The sequence below is a fragment of the Myotis myotis genome, unplaced genomic scaffold (genome assembly GCF_014108235.1).
Source record: "Myotis myotis isolate mMyoMyo1 unplaced genomic scaffold, mMyoMyo1.p scaffold_m19_p_6, whole genome shotgun sequence".
In the NCBI taxonomy this organism is placed as follows: domain Eukaryota; kingdom Metazoa; phylum Chordata; class Mammalia; order Chiroptera; family Vespertilionidae; genus Myotis; species Myotis myotis.
The window spans coordinates 91,161,735-91,168,303 of NW_023416368.1; the positions used below are offsets into that span (position 1 = coordinate 91,161,735).

The window sequence follows — 6,569 nt, forward strand, 5'->3', positions numbered from 1 at the left end:
ACGTGCAACATTGATCACCTTCTTCTGATTTCCTTCTATGTGAGTCACCATATGCTCTGTGCTGGGGATTCTCACCCAGGGCTCCCAAGGGTGGGGATAAAGCAGCACAAGTAGAGCAGCTTCTATAGAGTCAGGGCATTCTTGGGACAGAGTCACTCACTGTCATGGGGGAGGGCCCCTGGTAGAGACTGGGTGGTTCAGCTAGTCTTTTGCTTGGTGTCATGGGAAAAACGGGTGTCAATCCTGTTCTCTGGGCCCAGGACTTTGGTCTTTGGTTCCCACTTTGGGGAAGGAAGAGCAAGAAGGGCCATTTAGTCCTCAGTTCTCACTTAGTCCTGTAGTCACAACACCCCTGGCTCCAAAGTTTGTTCTCACTATCCCCAAAAACTGCCAGTTTTGGTGAAGTCTGTATGCTCCACTGCACATTCTTGGGTTCTCCCATGTTCCCTCTGCCCATGCTGCTGGCTGCTGCTCCATGTAGCACCCCATCCTCTCAATGATGAAGTGGGGCATGGCGCCTGGTGAGGAGTGAAGAGTTTCAGATCATAGTTCCTTTTACTAACTGGTAAGAGAATTCCCAGCACCAGCCTGGTGGCTTCTGTGAGCTTGAGGGTACCCCCCCCTGCAAATCTAGCTCCGTCTTTGGTCGGAAGGGCTCAGAATGAGCCTTGTTAGCTTCTCTCAGCCAGAGCCTGAGGGTGAAAGAGAGGAAGCTGTGTAGGCGCTGGCCCTGCGTCACAAGTGCAGGAATAGGGGCCGGGGATGTGAGGATGTGAGCAAGAACACGCAGGAGACCTGCTCTCCTATCCCTTTGATTGTTTTCTCCCCCCTCCCTTTTCCACTTGCATACCCCCGCATTCATAAAAAGAGGAAGCGATGTCATCACACGTGTGCAGGCCTCCCCTTCTGAGATGCCTCTGGGTCACCGCTTCCTGTTTCTGAGTCATCAGGAAGGTAATTTCCCCCTGGTGCTCAATATCCCCAGGGATACTCTGATCACTCAGCATCTACCCAGTTTCCTCCTCTTCTCTCCCTTCTTTACTCCCCTTCCCTCCCCCCTAAAAAACCCCAACTAAATAAACACAGTACAGCTGCTGATCGGAGCTGCTGCAAGCTCACAAATTGCACGGTGGATTACCGCCCTCAGCCCCTATTAGGGAGGATGGCTGAGTGCCTGGATTTAATTGGATAGGTAATTACAACTGAAGATGACTCTTGAGTGCTTCTCCTTCTGCAACAAGATCTGTCCTAGATCTTGCCTACTAAGGGGAGGGGGGAGGTATTTGGCTGCCCACCAAAATAATGAATCAAACTGCCAGAATAAGATACTCCAGGAGGCACGAGATGACACTGGCAGGATTTGTTAGTCAACTGAAGCAAATCTTCAAGGAGCCAGCTCTGTAGACAGCGCCCCCAACTGCATTTGTCTTCCCTTCTCTCTTCCCCTCACCGCCCCTTCCTTTCTAGTTCTCCCTTCTTCCCTCTCTCTCATCCCCTTTAAATTATGTACCACACTTGCTATTTGCCCATTTTCCTCTTACTTTCTGATTTCCATGGAAGGGAAGGGACCAGTGGGACCAGAAATATGAACCAAATGCTTGGGGTTCAGTAGTTAATTTCACAATCATTTATTGAGTACCCACTATATGGCAAGTGCTTTGTTAGGTATTGGGGCTCCAAGATGTGAAGATACCCTCTGGCCTTTAAGAATCTCACAGCCCTGGCCAGTGTGGCTCAATTGGTTGGAGCATCGTCCCATACACCAAAAGGTCGTAGGTTCAATTCCTGGTCAGGGCACATATCCACGTTTCGGGTTTAATCCCTAGTTGGGGTGCATATGGGAGGCAACCGATCCATGTTTCTCTCTCATCTCTCTCATACCTTTCTTTCTCTCTCATTAACAAAAACATACCCTCAGGTGAGGATTAAAAAAAAAAAGAATCTCACAGCCCTTGTGGACATTTTGTTTAGCCATTCACCTGTGGATGGCCACTGGGGTTGTTAAATGACATTTTAAATAAAACGGGCAAAATTAGAGGCTGAGGTGGTCAGGGCTGAATTCAAAACTAGAGAAGTGACAGGACACAGCATCATGAGCCATTTTAGTGGATTTGTATGGATTAGAAAAGGGGCGTCCACTCTGCTCAGACTGGGGGTGGAGATGGGAAGAGGCAGGCACGTTTGCAAGAACCTAAGATCTAGACCAGTGGTTCTCAACCTTCCTAATGCCGCGACCCTTTCATACAGTTCCTCATGTTGTGGTGACCCCCCAACCATAAAATTATTTTTGTTGCTACTTCATAACTGTAATTTTGCTACTGTTATGAATCATAATGTAAATATCTGATATGGAGGATGTATTTAGGCGACTCCTGTGAAAGGGTCGTTTGACCCCCAAAGGGGTCGCAACCCACAGGTTGAGAACCGCTGATCTAGACAGAGTTCCTACCTGAAAGCCTCCATTTTCTTGGCAGAAGTTGGGAGGTGGGACTGGAGGGGGGGAGGGTAGAGGTTGGGTGAGAAGGGCACAGAGCAGAAGGCCCCCTACAAGCTTTCCTGGGGAGCTGGGCGTGCCGGGTGGACACCTGGCTGCACTGCATGGTTTCCTTCTGCCACCCTCCCTGGGACTCCCACTGTCTTCAGTCTCTTGCTTTCCTTGCTCTCCGAGCTGTTAAATTATGATTGGGACTAGAATGGAGAGACTTTAAAACCTGCTGTGCAAAACCTGGAAAAGAGAGGAATCGGAGAACTTCTTCCAGAATGCCATGCTGCCTCCCTGAGGAGTACCGCCTCTGCCTGTGGCCACAGCCTGGACTAGGGACAAAAGGGCTGTCCAGGCCCTAATGCTGTGTGGACCCCGGGCAGGCTGTGGGACAGCTCCCAGCCTGCTGTCTTCATCCGCCAAGGAGAGATAATGACAGGAGCTGGGACAGAGGGCAGTGTGAGCCGAAATGAGAATGATGCAGGAGAAGCTTGCGGCACAGATGGCGGCCACCCTCAGTGTTCGTGTGTTAGCTGCTGGGCTGCCAGCACGGGGCACAGCGCTTTGCAACCCTGCTATCCTCTGTGACCGGTCACGCTCTGGCCTCGTGCACTGGAGTTGCCCCTGTCCACTTCATCTTAATTCCCTCCTAATGGCCCTGGTGGTGAGAAGATCTCAGGTGTCACGGGCTGGCGTGGCGAACACCCCTCCCACTCTGTGTGCGTCTTCTGGGTGCGGCAGGCCCGATACAATTTCACGTATTATTTGGGCGCATTCACTGGGGTTATTCTGAAAGCATGGCTTTGTGAGGCTTCTGGGAGCCTGGCTGGGAATTATGTAACTGCTTCAGTCGGGTGCACTGAAGCCGGCAGAAAATTTGCTGGGAAAGCTGGTGAAATGGAGCTGCTCAGGTTCCCCGAGGAGAGGAGGCGGCTTGCCTCCCTCCAGAGACTGAAGAGAGGCTGAAGCACAGTTTCATTAGCACCGCTGTCTTCTTTACCCAGCATGTTCCGGCCACACCGGGCATTTTATTTTCTGCCTCAGAGCCTTCGCACATGATGCTGCTTCAGAACGGAATGATGTTTCTTCCAATCTTACCTGGCTGAGTCTTACTCGTAGTTTGGGTCTCAGCTCAAATGTCACTTCCTTATGGAGAGGAGATCTTTGTTGCACTTCTAACCTGAGTCAAACCCTCCTTGTGCTTGGAACTTCTCAGGAGGCAAAGAAGGAAGCATGAAGAGTTACAAAGGCCTTGTCAGAAAGGAGAGGAAATGCTGGCTCCTCACGGGGGAGAGCTTTCTTTGGCACCGAGTTCCTCCATGTGGCCTTCCTTGGGAATCATAGACGAATGTGAATGGCAGATTGCCCTCCACATCAATCAGGTGATTAAGGGTGGACCAAGTGGACAGAAAATTCCAGCAGGTCCCAGTCTCAGAGAACTCTATGGGAGGAGTTGGCCAGGGAAGGCTCCACGGAGGAAGTAGTGAGGCCTTTCCCTTGTGGCTGGGAAGGATCTGGAATAACTTGGAGAAAAGACAGCCTGGGCAGGACTTGATGATTATGGGAATGAAAGCGTGAAAAAGTCCTAACATGTTGCCCAGCGCGTAGTGGGTGCCTGAAATAGCTCAGTTTTGATTTCTCTAGTCCCTGGAGGTTAGTGTTGGTCTCGGTAACACACGCCTCTGCTATGGTATCCAGTGTGGCCTTCAGGCTAATCCACAGATAACCCCCGCCCACCTCCTGTGCCCACTTCCTCTTGTTTTCAGTGTTTCCTCCAAACATCTGGCTGCCTCACCATCATTTCCGCCATTATAGACATGCAACAGAGGAACAGGCATTCCAATAACTGAAATAGTTTCTGTTCTCCCAGAAACACAATATCCAAAGTTTTCTGTCCCACACACTCAAAACATTTTCCTGTAAGCATTTTGTCTTCAGAAGCATCTCTGGGGTACTATGTTGGGGCCAACTTCTTTAAACTCTGCAGCAGTGAGTGAGCCACATGTCTAAAGAGCCCCCCATCCACACCAATATTTCCCCTTCTGGGGAGCTCTAACCTGCACAGGGGTATTGGCAGGTGCCACTGTTGCTGTATCTTGGGCAGCCACTTTCCTGAACCAGGGAATGAGGTTGATCCCCCAGCAAGGATAATATTAGAGAAAAAGTAACTCCTCAGGTCTGTACCGCATTTCATTATGCTGATGCAGCTTATCAATGCCAGGAGTCTCCAGGTTCACGAGAGATGGACAGAGAGGGCCTCTGGACACTGCGAGAGCTGGTGATGGAGCCTGATCATCTCCCCACCAGGTAGTTGGTAAACTCTATACTACCAGGTGTCTTGGTCACTTCCTATTCATAGTTCATTGCCACATCACAAGAGGTTTCCTTAACGGCGACTATCTTTCTGTCTGCAGCACAGGATGCCATGGTCCTTGAACAGCATCCTGAGGTAGTCAGTAAGGCCAAGGCCAGACAAACTAGCTGGTGGACACCAAGGGGCGGACAGTAACCTTCAAAGATGGGCACACACTGGGTAATCGCAGCACCTGAGTTCACCACAAAGCCAGTTGTGAAGCCAGCAGTAAAGAGAGCCAGCACCCCATGGATAGGCATAGAGAGGCAGGAACCCCCACATACTCAAAAAGCACTTCAGCGATCTGTTGTCCATTGGCCAGTGGGCTCAGTGCTGGTTCAGTCATCAGGACAGGGCTTTCACTTCAGGTTATGGTCATGGATCTGTTTCCACATGACCTCCAGGGCCCCTAGGAAGTAATGAGATCATGCTTCACTGGGCAGCTGATGGACAGTGAGCTTCTCCATCCTGTGCTGGTCACCCCACAGGGCTCCAGCACGCCCTCTGCACCCAGCTCTGGCCTTTCGTAGGGTGGATGTGTGGGTAGAAGAAGTGGGGCTCCTGGCATCCAGCAGCCCCCCCTGGACAACTCCTGAGCCTAGTGTAGCACCACCGGTAGCTGGTAGTGGTAGCTCTCGTGGCCACACCACCACCTCTGGTTGATGGCCAGGCTGTTGGCCACTTCTGCTGTCCTGGCTGCATCCAGGAGGGCGGAAAGTTTGTGGCACAGCCCTTGCGGAGTGCAGGGGCCATACAAGGTTCCAGTGTTGCACGGGGACAACCGGCCTGGAACACCGTGTCACAAAGGCCTCCCCTACCAAGGGCCCACCGCACCGGCGACACAGTGCGCTCTGAAGTGCCGCTCATCGTGGCCTCACGGCGGCTTCTCCACTTCCTCTCTATCCACTCAGACACTGACCACCTCTGGCCAGCAGGGCAGGGATTAGGAGGTGACAGGTGAGGGGCTGAGGGCACCTGGAGCGTGAGCGGCGGGCGAGGGGCTGCTGAATTGTTGGCAGTGGGTGCAGTTCAGTCCTGGGACACTCGCTTCCTCTGGCCAGCATCTGACCTTAGCCACCGGGTTATCGTCCGAGATGCTGAAAGGGCAACAGAAAACCTGGCTGCACGCGTGTGGGAGGAAGTGGGGAAGTGGCAATAGAGAGAGACGAGGAGCTGGACAAGTTCATTTAAAAGTCTGTTCCAAAAACATCTGACTTCGTTTCTTTACATTGTCAAGAAGGCTTTTAAAGCCCAGCTGCCTCTTATTAATCCTGTTTGGGCTGCTCCCCTTCCCGCCAGCCTTGCTCTCGGCGGTGCCAGCATAAACGGCCTGGTGGAAGCGGAGGGCACGCCGAGTGACGTCAGCGCCAGGGTCTGGCCCTCAGATCTCAGCCCAAGCAGCTGAGAACACAGCACCTTGGTCTCTTTCCAGGGAGAATGTAAAATACTCCACTGGCTGCCCTAGAATGCTCGCAAGGCTTGGGGGGACCCAGGGGATGGCATAGGGTGCCCACTCTGTATGGCCCCTGGGGTGGCCTATAGACCCCAGGCCTACCAATAACTCTCAGCACGAAATAGGGAAAGGAGCACAAGATAGGGAAAGGGTCTTGGGGAACACAGAGCCTGGGGTTTGAGTGCAGACACTCACAGTTGTGTGATCATGGGCTCGCTAAGTAGTCTCTGAACAATGTTTCTGCAAGAGCATGATGTGAATGGTAATACCAGTATCCACCT

The 6,569-nt window shown here is 52.0% G+C and overlaps 1 pseudogene; it reads right to left on the reverse strand.

Annotated features, from left to right (window-relative positions):
- Positions 1-4,416: 4,416 nt before the first annotated feature.
- LOC118658567 lies at positions 4,417-5,702 on the reverse strand (annotated as a pseudogene).
- Positions 5,703-6,569: the final 867 nt, after the last annotated feature.